This window comes from Durio zibethinus, chromosome 19, assembly GCF_047325235.1.
Source record: "Durio zibethinus cultivar Kanyao isolate XHJ-2024 chromosome 19, ASM4732523v1, whole genome shotgun sequence".
Taxonomy (NCBI): Eukaryota; Viridiplantae; Streptophyta; class Magnoliopsida; order Malvales; family Malvaceae; genus Durio; species Durio zibethinus.
Window position 1 is genome coordinate 5851464 of NC_143180.1, and position 18249 is coordinate 5869712.

Here is an 18249-nt window from a genome sequence, read left to right on the forward strand (position 1 = left end):
TCACTTACAAAAGACCAATAAACCAAAACACATGCCAACCCAAAAATTCTACTTTCCAACACCCATCTCTTCCCTCCTCATTGTTCTTTCTCCCTTTCTATTTGTGACAGCTTCTGGCTAGGGATCAGTAGGTCCAATCGCCGCGGCTTTTTGGAGGAAATGGCTTTTTTTGTGCCATCGATGCTGGTGGGAAAGAAGAGATTATTTGTTGGGACAAAACCAACAAAATTCTTCAGTTTTTACTGTAGATACTCAATTTGATTCAGATCCGAATTAATTAAGCCTAATCCAAATGGGTAAGTTAATTTTATATTTTTATTTTGTATCTTATTTATTTATTTATTGTTATTATTATTATTATTATTTATTAATATATATTTTTATCTATTAATATATATTATTATTTATCTATTAATGTATATATATTTTTATTATTAACTATTATCTATTATTTTATCTATTAGTATATATATATTTATTATTTATCTTTTTTTTTGTTGGGATTAAAGGATATTGATCAAAAAGTGAGAATTTTATTGCGAATTTAGGATTCAATCAGAGTCCAGATTGGATTCAAGAATTGAATCTCAATCTAAGAGGGAATTGAGATTGATCAGAAACTTTTTTGATTAATCCCTATAAATAGATCCATAGAAAATGAACGAAAACACACAGACAGACGAAAAGAAGAGAGAGAAAACAGAAGCTAAAACGGTTATGGTGCGTTAGATACAGCTTTAGGAATTTGTGGGAAAATTTTTTAGAATTTTTGAAGTTTTTTTTCTGGAAAATTTTCAAAAAATTTCCAAAATCCGGCAAGATTTTTCAGCAAACCTTGAATTTTTTGATGAGTTTTCTAGCCAACTTTGAAGTTTTCAACGTTATTTTTCAGAATCCGATGAAAATTCAACAGGTTTCTAGGTTGTGTTCTTCGGGTAGAGAGAATGAGGAGAAAGTTGAGGGGAAGAGAGAGAAGGAGGAAGGTGCATCTGAAGAAAAAATCCGCTCTTTGCCTTTTATACCTGCGCAAAACAATATCGTTTTAGTGTTAGTACGTTATCAGGATCCGCGTATTTTTGTTTGGGGTAACCCGACCCGATTCGTTAACCCGCATGCTAGCTAATCCTTGGAGTCGAGCCGACTTCCCAAGACTCATCTTCGAGCCACCTTTTCTATCTTGAGCCGAGCCATTCCAAAAGTTTTTTTTTCTTATTTTATTGTTTTATTATTATTATTATTATTATTGTTTATTGATTAGATTAGAATTATTTAATATTCCTTATTTTATTTTATTTTTATTTTATTTTTTAAAATGATATTCTTTAAATAAAATTCCAAAAAAAAGAAAAAATATTATTGAGAAAAAGTTGAAAGCATCAATTTTCCTTGAAAGTAAGTTTTCTAAAAAATATTTTTGAAGAAAAGTTGAAAGTATCAATTTTTCTTGAAAATAAGTTTTCTAAAAAATATTTTTGAGGAAATGTTGAAAGTATCAATTTTTCTTGGAAATAAGTTTTCTAAAAAAATATTTTCTTGAAAAAGTTGAAAGTATCAATTTTCTTTGAAAATAATTTTCTAAAAAAAAGTTTTTTTGAGAAAAAGTTGAAAGTATCAATTTTCCTCAAAATTAAAGTTTTAGAAAAATATTTTGGGGAAAAGTTGAAAGTATTAATTTTTCTTGTACAAAAACAATGAGTTTTTGAAGAGAAAATTATTTATATCTAAGCTAAATCATTTTTTTAATTTCTTTTCCTTTTTGTTTCTTGAATTTTCTTTAATGTTAAATAATCTGACGATGGAGCCTCTACAAGTGAAATAGTAGTCTCATTGCATACTCTTGAGGTAAGAAAATTTTTTCAATTTTTTTCTAAAAGTATTAGAGTTAATTGAGAATAATTTTCAATAATTAATTACTGGGTAAATTTTTAAGGCTTATTGGATAACACAAAATTAAGTTGATACCATCTTTCGATGGGCGTTGTGAGCGTGCTACAACCTTTTTCACACGTAATTATACTCTCAACCCTGTTCTGGTTAGTAGACATGAACCTATTCTTTTAAGGACCCTTAGGGTTGGGTGTTCCTTAAAATGATAGATTCCTTAGGTGACCAATCGCACCAAGATAAAAAAAGATTGGTGGCAACTCCTTCCAGTCAATGTCTAGCAATAGATCTTCAAATCTAGACGTTATGACAGTTTGACGACTCCACTGGGGACAATCTGAGAGTCAGGCCAGCAAATAAATTTGTGTTATCCAAAAGCCTAATAAAATTGAACCTTTTGTATAGATTTTTTATTCATTCATGTTTATTTACTTTATTAATTATGTCATTCATATGCATATGCATAACATGAGCTCTATACCCAAGCTCTGTCCTTCTAGGAGGGAGTAAAGTACCTATTGCTTTCGTGAGGTTTAATGCCTCCGTAATAGCTAGCAAAATACTCTCACTCAAATTGAACATTTTTCGCTTGTAACCTGTAATGGGTGAGGATTCATGTGCGTTACTAGTCTGTGATGGATAATGATGTAAGGAGCAATTTGGGAACCTTTAGATTTTAACCTCAAACCACATATAATGAACCTTATAAATGCCTAACCTATAAATAGGGCCATCATCTTTCCCTTTTAGAATTGACCAAAAGCATATGGTTCATTCTTCTTATTCTATGTGATGTTTTAATTTACTTAGTTATTTATTTATTTCTTTTTTTTGGCATACTAACCATTTCTCTCATTCTTTTGCATTGGTTCATGCTCATATCATAAAGTTGCATAAAGAACATTTTCTTGAAAGATGGCCTTCAACAAAAAGTTTGTCATAGATTTCGTAAAACGATTAGTTTGCTCCTTTTCTGTATTATCTCTTTGTGAGCCACCTGATGAAGTAAAAGTCCAGTCAGAAAGGATTCAACTAAAGATGAGGGATTGTTTACCAATCGGTTATGATTTTACTCTGTCTCAAGAAACATCTATCCTCCTCAAACAAAATAATCTAAAAAAATTGGTTGATATGTGGAAGAAGATGAGCCCAGCTAGACAAGAGAAGTTTTGTTAGAGACACAGGCATATAGCACACCTTCTCGCAGTAGTTGTCGATAATCAATTAATCAGAGCTACAACATAATTCTAGGATCCTGCATATAAGTGTTTCATCTTCAATGAAGTTGATATAACACCAACCATCGAAGAATATTCGACTTTGTTAGGTTTACACCTCAAGGCTCCTGATAAGATATATGTCAAAAAACACAAGTTAAGATTTCATAAAAATTTGGCTCGACTCGTGAGGATAGACAAAAAAGTTATGAATTCTCATACAAAGAAGAAACAAGAACAGGTTTGCCTATCTTGGAAGTTCTTTCATGAGTTTCTAGTGCAACATGCCAACGAAGAACGGGGGCTAGATGTATTTGCCTTAGCTATACAGAATGGTGATATTTTCAAAGGTTTTGGGTTATATTGAAATAACGATGATTGATTTCTTCGAGAGTGTGATCAATGGTTATAACCCATCAACCGTAATATTAGCAAAGTTTATCAGATTGTTGAGTTACTGTTATCAGAATGGAAAGCGTTTTATAGGCTACATATAGTTATTATACTTATGGATAAAAAGCCATTTCGAATAGAGAAAATGTGCTTTCTCGAAGCTTTATGTTCGTAATCGAGCTTCGATCAAGAAATTCTGTGAAAGTGGGTGGTCAGAACAAAAGTAAAAAAAAAGGTAAATAGTTTTCTTACAATAACTAACAAGTGCCAAAGTAAGTTGGTTGGTCACATGGATGAATTGTGAACCTATACTATATCAGTGTGGAGATAATATTGTGGTCTCACTTCTGGGTTTATGGGGGGTAACAAGTTATGCGTCACTTCTAGTAAAAAGATAGTTTGGGGCAGAATAATTCACTCTTATGACCCACAAGCTTCATCAATCAAAATTTTCTTATAGTGAGCCAAAAGCATTTCAGAAGATGAATGAGGTGATTAAAGCATGAAAAAATCCCCGTAGAGTGAGTCTTGGACCATTCATTGATAAAGTCACTCTAGGGTATTTGCTTTGGAGAGCAAGACGAAGATAGGAAATGATATTCACTTATGAAAGCTTTCAACCGTCAATAAGAGGAAAGCTTGAAGAGACACTATCGGAATTAGAGCTTGCAACAAAAGAATTTGAGTCTAAAAAAGATAAGTTAAAGCAAAAAATCCAGAAGCTTCGAGAAGAAAAATATCAATGGAAAGATAGAGCTAAAAGACATGAAGCTAGAGTTTGCAAGTTGCTAGAGAACATGATATAGCTGTTAAAGACCTAGTAGAGCTACACCAAGAACATAAAAGGTTATGTGTAAGAGAAAGGGCTAAAGAGATAACAATTATTAAGTTGACTGAAGAGAATGCAAGATTGAAATAAGAATATACTAAATTGGAAGAAAAAAATACCCAAGTACAGATAAAGAATAACATGTTAAATAGCTACCTAAGCAGGTTAAGATAAAAGTTGAATGAACAAGAAGACCATATTACTGCATTGGTTAGAGAGCATAGAGAGTTATCATACCAAGTCTGGTGTGGTAAAAGAGAGAACTTAGAAAGATAAAAATATATTGAACGCCTAATGACTCAAATTTATAAAGGGGTATGCAAGATAAGAGAGATGGTAGAACAGGCAGAGGTATTGAAATAAATGGTGGCCCTTGTAAGAGAACATAGGCAGTGTCTATTAAACTTTATCGAAGAAGCCAGAGCCCAGTATGAGCAGATCAAACGATTTTATAGTTATAACTCTAGGATGATAAACTCAATGTAAATAAAAGTTATTTGGAATGAATGAAATCTTTTAGTTAAGCATCGTCTTAAGGCAAATGTTCTTTGCATACATGCATTTTCATTCATTGTATTCTCATTCATTTACACTTAACAAAGTAACCATGAGATAGTCATATAAATTTGTTAATTCTAAGATATGGTATTCAAGGTTCAAGGATAGCTCCATCTAACGAGAACCCTATCCATCGATATAACACAAGAGCTAGAGCTAGACAAATGGAGCAAGCACAGATTTAAAAAGCTGAGAAAAACATAAGAAAAGATTGAGAACAAGTTGAGCAAGATTCTAGATGCTCTTAGTAAGCTAAACAAGGGAAAAAGAATAGAAGAAACTACAAGCCAACAAAAAGTGACCGACCCTTTGTATCCTTCAAGTTTTGGTCCAAAACAAGCTTAGCCTACCCAAGATATTCTGTCACAACAGTTCACATATCTTGTATACCCTGAAATACCATCAGCTTCGAATCCAAGACATTACTATAGCTATGTAAATCTTGTCTTTACTAAAAAGGTAGTAGAATTGATTCAAGTTCCTGATCTAGATGACTTAAAAGAGAAAGAGAAAGAAAAAGTAAAAGTGATGGAGTCTCAGGAAGATTCAAATATTAGTATGCTTGAACAAAGATTGCTGGCCGTAAAAGGGATTGAATTTTATGGTTCTGTTGATGCTGCTAGACTGTGCTTAGTCTCAGATGTAGTCATTCCACCAAAATTTAAAGTATTAGAATTTGGGAAATATGATGATATAAAGTGTCCAAAAACTCATATCACCATGTATTGTAAAAAAATGACAGCCCATGCTCATAATAAAAAACTATTGATGCACGTTTTTTAAGATAACCTTACAGGCTCTGCTACCAAGTGGTATGTCTAGCTGAACAGAACTTGCATTCGTTCTTCGAGCAATATGACTCATAATTTTATTAGTCAATATCGACATATTATAGATCTGACTCCTGACCGTTTGTCTTTGCAAAACTTGAAGAAAAAGGTAAATGAATCTTTTAAGGAATATGTCTAGAGATGGAGGGATGTAGCTTTTCAAGTACAACATCTTCTAACTGAAAAAAAGACTACAGTGCTGTTTGTTAGCACTTTAAAATCTCTTTATTATGAAAAGATGATAAAAAATGCAATAAAAAAATTTACTGATATGATAATTTTAGGAGAAATTATTGAGAGTGTCATCAAGAATGATAAGCTAGAAAGAGGTGAAGCATCCATTAAAAAGGCCCTGAAGAAGAAAGAGACTGAAGCTCAAGCTGTGAGCTTTGATAGGTAATAATTCAAGGGTTATCAACCCTACCCATAATAAGGATACCCCCCATATTATCCTGATGTGAATAATACCTCTCCTTATCCATACCAACCTATACCACAGTCATCATACCCCCAAACATATTAACCTTTTTTTAGACTTCAGAATGCCACATACAATTCTAACACTCAATCTATCTCAAAACCTCAGACTCGTCCAGCTAGCCCAATAGAAGGTTCTCGGGAACAACAAACCACTCGTGAAAAGCCTGTATTTGACCCAATCCCTATAACCTATGTAGAGTTATATCGTGAGCTTTACAACAGTCATCTGATTGCTCCTAGTAAATTAGAGCCACTCAAGTCACCTTACCCTAAGTGGTATGATCCCATAGCCCATTATGACTATCACTATGGGATCGTTGGTCACTCTATTAAAAATTGTACTACCTTAAAACACAAAGTGCAATGACTGATCAAGGATGGAATGATTAGTTTTGATACAGGAGAGATAACTGCACCAAATGTTAGTGACAATCTTTTACCTAATCACAATGTGAATGCTCTGAGTAATGAACAAGAGTGCTATCTGAAAAAAAAGTGGTAGATATTAAGACACCTCTTAGTCAGCTATTTGATATTTTATGAAAAGCTGACATGATACAACCAGTGAGTCTGCGCAGCAATCATGGAGTATATATAGTAGGCACTAGTTGTAAATATCATAATGGGGCAGATGGTCACCCTATCGAAACTTGTGAGCAGTTTCATCAAGAGGTGCAAAAGCTCTTAGATTTATACCAGTTGAAAGTCTATGAAGAGGAAAAAGTTTTAAAAAGTGTTAAAGTATCCATTACAGATAAGCCTGTAAAGTTGTTTCTAAAGTCGGTGATGATTCATTTTGGGAATAAGCCAAAGTTAGTCCTAGATAAACTCATTCGTAGGCTGATAACTTTTAAAGTTTTGACTCTATTCATATATAAAGATGATAAAGCTGTACCTTAAAAATAGGGTTGTGATATAGTAGTTTAAGGGCAAAAAGAGAATGTTTCTAAGACTGATACCTCCAATATAACTGGTGTAAGAGGTATTACTCAAAGTGAAATATGCTACACTCTAAAAATATTAGAGAAGGCTAGAAGAGAGAAAGCCAAGGTAGGAAAATGATGAAATAACCTTGAAATAAAACCTAAAAAGGATCATCTAAAGTCGATATAAAAAAAAAGCTTGTGAATTCATGAAGTTGGTAAAATATAGTGAATATTCAGTTGTTGACCAGTTGAACAAAATGCCAGTACGGATCTCATTATTATCATTACTATTGAATTTAGAACCACATCAAAATGCCCTGTTAAAAGTATTAAACCAAACATATGTGGCACATAATGTATCTGTTGAATATGTGAGCCACTTGACTGGAAATTTAGTCATGTCAAATTATATTTCATTCAGTGATGATGAGATTCTCCCATAGGAAAAAGAAAGTACCAAGGCTTTGTATATCACAGTCAAATATAAGAGCCATATCATGATTAAGGTTCTTATTGATAATGGCTCGCTATCAATGTCATGCCTAGTCAACTTTGGCAAGGCTACCTATTGACTACTCTCATATGAAAGACAGTCAAATGATAGTGCGAGCTTTTGATGGGATCAAAAGGGAAGTCTTGAGAGATATCGATATGCCTTTGCAAATTGGGTCGTGCACTTTTAATATGAAATTTCAAGTAATGGATATCTCTCCGTCTTATAGCTGTCTACTAGAAAAGCCATGGATTCACATGGCAAAAGCTGTTCCTTCTACTCTTTATCAAAAAATTAAGTTCAATATGGAAGGCTAGTTAGTGGTAGTGTTTAGAGAGAAAGACATGCTAGTGACCCAACCGTTGAATACCCCATATGTGGAAGCCACCGAAGAAGTGGAGGAGTGTTTTTATCAATATTTTAAACTGGTCAACTCTGTGGGTAAAGGATTTAAAAATCAATATTTTTCAAAGATAGTGATGAGTCAAGTCATCAATTAGGGTTGGTATCCAGAAATAGGACTAGGCAAGAACTTACAGAGAATAAGGGAACCCCCAACAGTGGTAAACAATAGTGAAAGGCCAGGCTTAGGCTATGAAGTAGCAAAATAGGACATAAAAAAAAAGCCAATAGGTAAAACAACAAGACTAATGATTATCCCATACCTGTATAAAACTTTCAGACTTGAAGGATTCATGTACCCAGATACAAAAAAAGTATGGAAAGAGCTTTTGTCCAGTTAACCATTCATGCTATTGAAGATGAAGTGGGACTTAATCAAGAAGGGTGGATCTGCCTTTGTCCGTCAGATTATAAGGTGAACAATTGGAGTGCCATTGAAATGCCTTTGACCTTTAAAACTAATTCAATGTAATTGTACATCCCAATAGTTATTGCCTAATGCATTGGGGTAATTTTTTTTGTTTAGACCATTTATCTTTTATTATTCTAATAAGGATTAAAAATGATGCATTTTTATTCATTTCTTCTTGTGTCTTCATTATTCCCATTTTTTCAAACACATCCTACCAATATATCCTATTTCATTTAATTTCAGGTCTTTAAACGAACATAAAGATAATTATGATAATAATCAAGATGTTAGTTTTGAGAATTCAATTAACACTGACGAACTTGACAATAAAGAGAATTTTGAAGAATATGTTATGCCTTCAGACCTAATGAGATTGATTGAACAAGAAAATAAGCCAATTAAGCCTCATCAGGAGATAGTTGACTTAGTGAATTTGAAAGATGAAGAGAATAAAAAAAATGTTAGAATTGGCACTTCACTTTCATTAAGGGATAGGCAACGTTTGGTAGATCTACTTTGAGAATTCATAGATGTGTTTACTTGATCTTACCAGGATATGTCAGCATTGAACACGGAGATAGTAGAGCACAGATTATCCATAAAGCCAGAATGTAAGTTAGTCCAGCAGAAACTGAGGTGAATGAAGCTTGAAATGCTATTAAAGATCAAATAAGAGGTGAAGAAATAGTTTGATGTAAGTTTTCTACAAGTGGCTAAATATTCAAAGTGGGTAGCTAATATAATACCAATTTTTAAGAAAGATAAAAATATATGAATATGTGTAGACTATCGTGATTTGAATAGGGCTAGCTCAAAAGATAACTTTTTTTACCTCACATTAACACACTGGTAGATAACATAGCTAGGCATTCAATTTTTTCCTTTATGGATGGATTCTTAGGGTATAATAAAAAAAAAATGGCTACAAATGATATGAAAAAAATTACTTTCATGATTATGTGGAGATCTTTTTGTTACAAAGTCATGCTTTTTGGGTTAAAGAATGCTGAGGTAACATACCAAAGGGCCATGGTGACATTCTTTCATAACATGATACACAAAGAGATTGAGGTGTACGTGGATGATATGATTATAAAATCTCATGAAGATGAAGATCATATCACCAACTTTAAAAAGTTATTTAAGAGATTGAAAAGGTTTCAACTCAAGTTAAACCCAGCTAAGTACACTTTTGGGGTAAAGTCAGGAAAGTTACTAGGCTTTGTGGTCAACGAAAGAGGGATTGAAGTAGATCCAAATAAGATACAGGCTATTCAAAATTTGTCACCTTTGAGTACACCAAAAAAAGTTTGAGGTTTTTTGAAAAGATTGAATTATATTTCTCGGTTCATCTATCAGCTTACTTACAAATATAATCCCATATTTAAGCTTCTCCGTAAGAATAATCCTAGAGAATAGAATGAAGAATGCTAAATGGCTTTTGATAAAATTAAGCAATACTTGTCAAATCCTCCAGTATTGGTGCCACATGTTTCAGAAAAACCCTTAATTCTATACTTGACAGTGGGTGAGAATATAATGGAATGTGTGCTGGGGTAGCAAGATGAGTCTAGTCAAAAGGAGAAAGCTATTTACTATTTGAGTAAAAAATTCACAGAATATGAATTCAAGTATTCCTCATTAGAGAAAATATGTTATGTATTAACGTGAACTGTCAAAAGATTTAGACAGTATATGCTCTATCATACCACATGGCTCATAGCAAGATTGGATCTAATTAAATACATTTTTTAGAAACCTTCTTTGTCTGAAAGAATTGCTAGATGGCAAGTAATGCTTTCAAAATATTATATTATATATGTAAGCTAAAAGGTAATAAATGAGAGTGTTATAACAGAGTTTCTTACAGATTGTGCTACTAAAGAATATGAACCAATGAGATTAAAATTTTTTGATGAAGATCTAATAACTATTTTCCAACTGGAGAAAGGAAAGCATAAATAAAAGTGTTGGAGAATGTATTTTGATGGAGCTGCCAATACCTTGGGACATAGAATTGAAGTAATTTTGATCTCTCTAGAAGAACAATACTATCATGTAACAGTGAGGTTAAATTTTAATTACATAAATAATATCGTTGAATATGAGGCATGTGTTATAGGTTTACAAGCTGCTATAAATAGAAGAGTGAAAGCATTAAAAGTGTTTGGGGACTCAGCTCTAATTATATATCAATTGAAAAGAGAATGAGAGACGAAAGATTCAAAACCCGTTCCATATTATAAGTATATTTTAGAGTTGATAAAGTAATTTGAAGATATCTAGTTTAACCATTTACCTCGAAAGGAGAATCTGATTGTCGATGCCTTGGCTACTCTGGTTGTAATGATTCAAATTAATGGCAATACTAACATTCAGCCCATCAGATTAGATGTTAAGGATATGCCAGCTCATTACTCCAATGTAGAAAAAAAAAAGATGGGAAGCCTTAGTATTATGATATCTTACAGTATATTAAAGATCAACAATATCTAGTTTAAGTAATAGAGAATAATAAAAGGGTTACCCGAATATTAGCTATGAGTTTTTTCTTGGATGAAGATGTTCTGTATAAAATAAGCCATGATCAAGTATTACTGAGATGCATAAGTAAGACTGAAGCAAGAAAAATCATTGAAGAAGTGGATGATAGAATATATGGGGCACATGCTAGTGGACATATGATGGTGAGACAAATCATAAGAGTAGGATACTACTGGTTAATAATGAAGAGTGATTGCTTTAACTATGCTTATAAATGCCATAAATAATAGATATATACTGATAAGATCCATGTTTCACAATCTACTTTACATGTTTTGGCACCATCTTGGCCATTCTCAATATGATGCATGGATATCATTGGTCCTATCACCCCAAAAGCTTCTAATGTGCATAGGTTTATTTTTGTGATGATAGATTACTTCATAAAATGAGTGGAGACAGCATCATATGCATATGTAATAGATCTGTAATTTACAAGTTCATAAAGAGAAAGATCATCTGCAGATATGAACTTTCAAAGAGAATTATTTTAGACAATGCTAAGAATCTAAATAGTAAGATGATGCAAAAAATATATGCTCAATATAAGATCAAGCATATAACTCGATACCATACTATCCGAAAATGAATGAGGCAGTTGAGGTGACAAATAAGAATATAAAAAAAATTCTTGAAAAGATGACTGAGACCTATAAAGATTAGCATGAGAAGTTGCTATTTGCACTACATACATATCGAACATCAGTGCACACCTTTACTGGGGCAATCTTATTTTTTTTTTGTTTATGGGATGAAAGTTGTACTACCAATGCTAAGAATCTAAATAGTAAGATGATGCAAAAAATATATGCTCAATATAAGATCAAGCATCATAACTCGATACCATACTATCCGAAAATGAATGAGGCAGTTGAGGTGACAAATAAGAATATAAAAAAAATTCTTGAAAAGATGACTGAGACCTATAAAGATTAGCATGAGAAGTTGCTATTTGCACTACATACATATCGAACATCAGTGCACACCTCTACTGGGGCAATCTTATTTTTTTTTGTTTATGGGATGAAAGTTGTACTACCAGTGAAAGTGGAGATCTCATCCTTGAGGGTTCTAAAAGAAATTGAATTGGAAGAAGCTGAATGGATTCGAAAACGCTATGAACAGTTAAATTTCATAAAAGAAAAGAGATTGACTGCATTATGCCCTAGTCAGCTATATCAAAGAAGAATGATGAGGGCTCATGATAAAAAAGTTTGATCCCGTTACTTATGAGAATGAGAGTTGGTCTTAAAAAGGATCCTCCTAACCCAGCACGATAATAGAAAAAAATAGACTCCGAATTGGAAAGGACTGTATGTGGTGAAACGGGTTTTCTCGAGTAGAGCACTGATACTGACTGAGATGGATAGAAATGATTTACCTCATCCTATAAATTTTGATGCTGTGAAGAAATACTATGCTTAAAAAAAAGGTAAAAACAAAAAAAAAGAAAAAAAAGAATGAAAAAAGAGGACTCAAGGTAAAAACCCTAAAAGGACGGTTTGAGTCATAGGGGGTTTATCTAAGTTGAAAACTTGAAAATAATACAGCATCAAATCTGAAAATTTATTGGTAGGGAGGCTAGCAAATTCGAAAGAGCTCTAAGTTGTTAAGTGCATCATATGATTGGGTTTTCAGAAGAACCTTGAGATGTGCTATCATGATTGTCCAATTATTCATTTTTGGGCATTGTCTCCCTATGCCTATTTTTGTAATTTTTTCTTGGCCAAAGTTTGCCAACATTTTTGCTAATAAAAGACATTCTATTTCACTCTTTGTGTGCCTCTTTTGTTGATTGTTTTCCAACCATTCTTATTTTTTTCTTCTTAATACCTTACAATGGAATAAATGTGCAAATGTTCTTACCTTTTGAGTTTGAAATAATGATTGATAAATGAATAATGGCATAAAAGATTTTTACATTACATTGAAGAAGTCAAGAGTGATAAAGGTAGAATCGAGATGTTCAGTTCCTAATAAGGACATCCAATTTGGAAAGAGATTTTCTTACAGAAAGAATGTAAAAACTAAATGGAAGAGATGATTGAGAGTTACACTGGCTTAATCTTAAAAGAATAACGTAACTTGATATTTGAAGAATCAAGGGTTCGAGGCCTAAGAAAAAAACTTGAGAAACTTGAGTACCACAATTGAATAGGAATTAATTAGCCAACATTTGCATAGCATGCATTGAATTTCACACGTATTGCATAGCATATACTACATTCAAGAAAATATAGTGTATAAAGCCAAGAAGTAGGGGTATTCCAAAATCCCACATGGAGAAGACAGATGTGAAGACATTTTTAAATTTGAGAAAAAGCTTGTCAAGTAAGTTTCTAATCCTTAAAATAGGATATCTCTCGGTATCAAGGTTTATTTGTAAGATCTTTAAGCATAGTCTCCTGAAATTCCTTCAAACACGATTTTTAACTCCTTTGGACATGATTGTCAAAGAGCATTTACTTTCAAAGTTATGATGCCTATGTTTAGAGGAGCTTTGTTTATTTTTCAAAGTCGTTGAGCCTCTGTTTAGAGGAGCTTTGTTTATTTTTCAAAAGTTATTGAGCCTCTGTCTAAAGGAGCTTTATTTATTGTTTAAGTTGTTGAGCCTCTGTTTAAAGGGGCCTTGTTTATTTTTCAAAAGTCATCGAGCCTCTGTGTAAAGGAGCTTTGTTTATTGGTTAAGTCGTTGAGCCTCTGTTTAGAGGAGCTTGGTTTATTTTTCAAAAGTCGTTGAGCCTCTGATTAGGGGAGCCATTTATTTTCAACATCATGGAGCCTCTATTTAGAGGAACTTTGTTTATTTTTTTAAAAGTTGTTGAGCCTTTACTCAGAGGAGTTTTGATCAAAATTTTAACAAAAAAAAAGAATGTCGAGTTGAGTCTTGAATGGGTGTCTACTTCTTTGTACAATTCTTGTTTCACAGAAAATGTGCAAAGAGGGCCAGCTGTAGACACCTAATTTGGTCTAGGCCCGGATTAATTGGGCCTGGTCCAAATGGGTAAGCCAATTTTGTATTTTTATTTTGTATCTTATTTATTTATTATTTATTTATTTGTTTATTGCTATTATTATTATTTATTAATATATATTTTTATCTATTAATATATATTATTATTTATCTATTAATGTATATAAATTTTTATTATTAACTATTATCTATTATTTATCTATTAGTATATATATTTATTATTTATCTATTTTTTTTTTGGCTGGGATTAAAGGATATTGATAAAAAAAATGGAAATTTTACCGCGAATTTGGGATTTAATCAAAGTCCAAATTGGATTCAAAGATTGAATCCCAATCCAAGAGAGAATTAGGATTGATCAGAAACTCTTCGATCAATCCTTATATGTAGATCCACAGAAAATGAACGAAAACACATAGACAGACGAAAAGAACAGAGAGAAAACATAAGCTAAAAAGTTTTGGTGCTTTAGATACAACTTTAGGAATTTGTGGAAAATTTTTTAGAATTTTTGAAGTTTCTTTTCTAAAAAATTTCCAGAATTTTTCTAGAACCTGGTAAAATTTTTCGGCGAACCTTGAATTTTTCGACGAGTTTTCGACCAACTTTGAAGTTTCTGGGGTTATTTTCCAAAATCTGGTGGAAATTCAACCGAATTCTGGGTTGTGTTCTCACATAGAGAGAAGGAGGAAAAAGCTGAGGGGAAGAGAGAGAAGAAAGAAGGTGTATCTGAAGAAAAAACTCGTTCTTTGCCTTTTATACCTGCGCAAAACAACGTCGTTTTAGTGTTAGTACGTTACCAGGATCCGCGAGTTTTTGTTTGGGCTGACCTGACCCGATCACGACCCGATTCATTAACCCACGTGCTAGTCGATTCTTGAAGCCGAGCCAACTTCCCCGAGCCGTGTCTTCGAGCCGTCTTTTCTGTCTTGAACCGAGCCATTTCAAAAGTTTTTTTTTCTTATTTATTATTATTATTATTATTGTTGTTGTTGTTGTTTATTGATTAGATTAGAATTATTTAGTATTTTTTATTTTATTTTATTATTTTTTAAAATGATTTTCTTTAAATAAAATTCCAAAAAAAAGAAAAAATATTGTTGAGAAAAAGTTGAAAGTATCAATTTTCCTTCAAAATAAGTTTTTTAAAAAATATTTTCAAGGAAAAGTTGAAAGTATCAATTTTCTTTGAAAATAATTTTCTAAAAAAAGGTTTTTTAAGGAAAAGTTGAAAGTATTAATTTTTCTCGAAATTAAAGTTTCAGAAAAATATTTTTGAGAAAAGTTGAAAGTATCAATTTTTCTTATACAAAAGCAATGAATTTTTGAAAAGAAAATGATTTATATCTAAAGTCAAATCATTTTTTTATTTCTTTTCCTTTTTGTTTCTTGAATTTTTTTAATGTTAAATAATCCGACGATAGAGCATCTGCAAGTGAAACAGTAGTTTTTTTGCATACTCTTAAGGTGAGAGAATTTTTTCAATTTTCTACTAAAAGTATTAGAGTCAATTGAGAATAATTTTCAATAATTAATTACTTGGTAAATTTTTAAGACTTATTGGATAACATAAAATTAAATTGGTACCATCTTTCGATGGGTGTTGTGAGGGTGCTACACACGTAACCGTACTTTTAAATCCTGTTCTGGTTATTAGACCTGAACCTATTCTTTTAGGGACCCTTAAGTTTGGGTGTTCTTTAAAATGATAGATTCCTTAGGTGATCAATCGCACCTAGATAAAAAAATATTGATGGTGACTCATTCCAGTCAATGTCTAGCAATAAATCTTCAAATCTAGACGTTATGGCACCCACATTCAGTTTTATTCCCTCCATGGCTTCTCTCTCTGGTGGTGAAGGCTTTCTTTGTGGTATTACTTCGAATAATTCACAAGCATTTTGTTGGGATTCCTTGAATTTTGGTATAAATCTTGTTCCTAAAGCTTTTAGAGATAATTCTTACTCGCAAATAGCTGCAGGGAAAACTCATGTTTGTGCTATTAAAGGGTCTTATTTTTCAAGTACTAATTATTTTGGTTATGTAGATTGTTGGGAATTTCATCAAACGTTTGATAAAAGTAATGTTACTATGAGTTTTATTAGTGATCATTATGTTAACAATGTTATTGTTAAGAATATTGTTTCTGGCGATGGTTTTAGTTGTGGGGTTGTTAAGGAAAATGGGGTGGTTTTTTGTTGGGGGCCGAAATCAGGCAACTTGGGAATTTTCAATGTGTCCGGTGAGTTTGAGGTTTTAGCTTCTGGAAAAAGTTCAGTTTGTGGGATTTCTAGGATATCTGGTGAAGTTGAATGTTGGGGTGATTCAAGTGAGTTTGGGCTTCTGCCACGTGGGACCCAGTTTGTTAGTTTATCAGCTGGTGGACAACATTTTGGCGGCATTCGTGAAGTTGATCATGGGGAAAAAACAGTAATGTTTCCTCAGTGCCACAGGGTTCTGGGTTTTTGGCTATTGCTTCATCAGATTTTACGACTTGTGGGGTTCGAGAAGTTGACTTGGTTCTTGATTGTTGGGGTGTGAATGAGCAGTCTTCGCCAGATTATAGTCCACCTTTGCAGCTATGTAGCCCTGGTGTATGTTCTCCAAGGTCATGTGCTAGTGGAAAGTTTGCATTCAATGCAAGTATCCTTAATGAGCCAGAGCTGACAAGTTTGTGTGCTCAGAATGAGTTGAAGATATGCTTGCCTTGTGGGAGAAATTGTTCCCAGGGCTACTTTCCTTCAAGCATGTGTAGTGCCAATGCAGATAGAACATGCACTCCTTGCTCACTTTGCCAGAATAGCTCTTGTTGGTATGTCTGTAGAGTTCCTTCATCATCTAAGACTCGGCAACAGGAGCAACTAGAGATAAAAAAGCTGGTGATCATCATTGGATCTTCTGTTTCTGGTTGCTTACTGATTTTAGTTGCTAGTTGTGTTTTTCCACGAATCATCAAAATCAAAGGTGAAGGAAAGGTATAATTCCATGCAGTTTTTGCATAGGCAAACCAGTTGTGGAGGCTGATCCTGATCCAAATCCACTACCACCTCTATCTGTAACTACATATGTTGGAGAGACCCAAGTGTACCGGCTTTCAGAACTGAAAGATGCTGCTCATGGATTTAAAGAATTCAGTAAGCTAGGACGAGGGAGCTTCGGTTCTGTGTACATAGCTGTTCTTCCTGATGGTAGGCAAGTAGCAGTCAAGCGAGCTAATGCTGCTACAATAATTCACACCAACAGCCGGGAATTCGAAGCAGAGTTAGAAATACTATGCAATGTAAAGCATAGCAATATTGTGAACTTACTGGGTTATTGTGCTGAAATGGGGGAAAGATTACTGGTTTATGAATATATGCCTCGTGGCACACTTCATGAGCATCTTCATGGGGACTTCTCACCTTTAGGTTGGGACCTGAGGTTGAAGATTGCATTGCAGGCTGCAAGAGGACTTGATTACCTTCATAATGAAGTCACTCCACCCATTGTTCACCGAGATGTGAAGACTTCAAATATTCTTTTGGACTCCGAATGGGTGGCAAGAATAGCAGATTTTAGGATCTTAAGTTCTACAGACAAGGATTTAAGTGGAGATATGGAGACTGATGTTTACAATTTTGAAATTGTTCTGCTAGAGATATTAAGTGGAAGGAAAGCTTACGATAGAGACTTCACACCTCCAGGAATTGTTGAGTAGGCATTGCCTATAATAAGGCAAGGAAAGGCAGCTGCCACTATCGATCGAAATGTGCCTCTACCAAGAAATGTAGAACCATTGCTTAAACTTGCTGACTTGGCTGAGCTTTCATTAAGGGAAAATCCAAGCGAGCGACCTAGCATGACTAACCTGGTAAGTTCATTAGATCAGATTGTCAAGTGTGGATTAATCTTGTCATGAAACTTTTATCAAGAATTCAAATAATTGCAGGGTATCTCTCAAAATCAATATTGTTTGTATTTCAATGATTCATACTTTTTCAAACCTTTTCTGTTTTTTCATCTCCAATTCACAAAGTGAAGGAGGTAACTACTGCATATTCCTTCTCTTTTTTTTTCATCTGCTAAGAGTTAAGAAGCTAAGCTTTCTTATGATATTTGTCAGTGCATATGATATAAAAATCTCTGTTAGAAGTTTTATTAATTTTTGGATAAATGCAAAGTTATTTTTCACCATAGAATGATCCAATCATTGATATCATTTGGGTAAGGGTTAAACCCTAATTACTAAAATTAAGAGTCTAATAATTTACTAACAGACCAAGCTATTGGCAATCAATCATTGATTCATGTGTTGGAAAGTGTAGAAA

At 33.2% G+C, this 18249-nt stretch overlaps 1 pseudogene; it reads left to right on the top strand.

Annotated features, from left to right (window-relative positions):
- Positions 1–31: 31 nt before the first annotated feature.
- On the top strand, positions 32–17909 carry LOC111309847 (serine/threonine-protein kinase-like protein CCR2; annotated as a pseudogene).
- Positions 17910–18249: the final 340 nt, after the last annotated feature.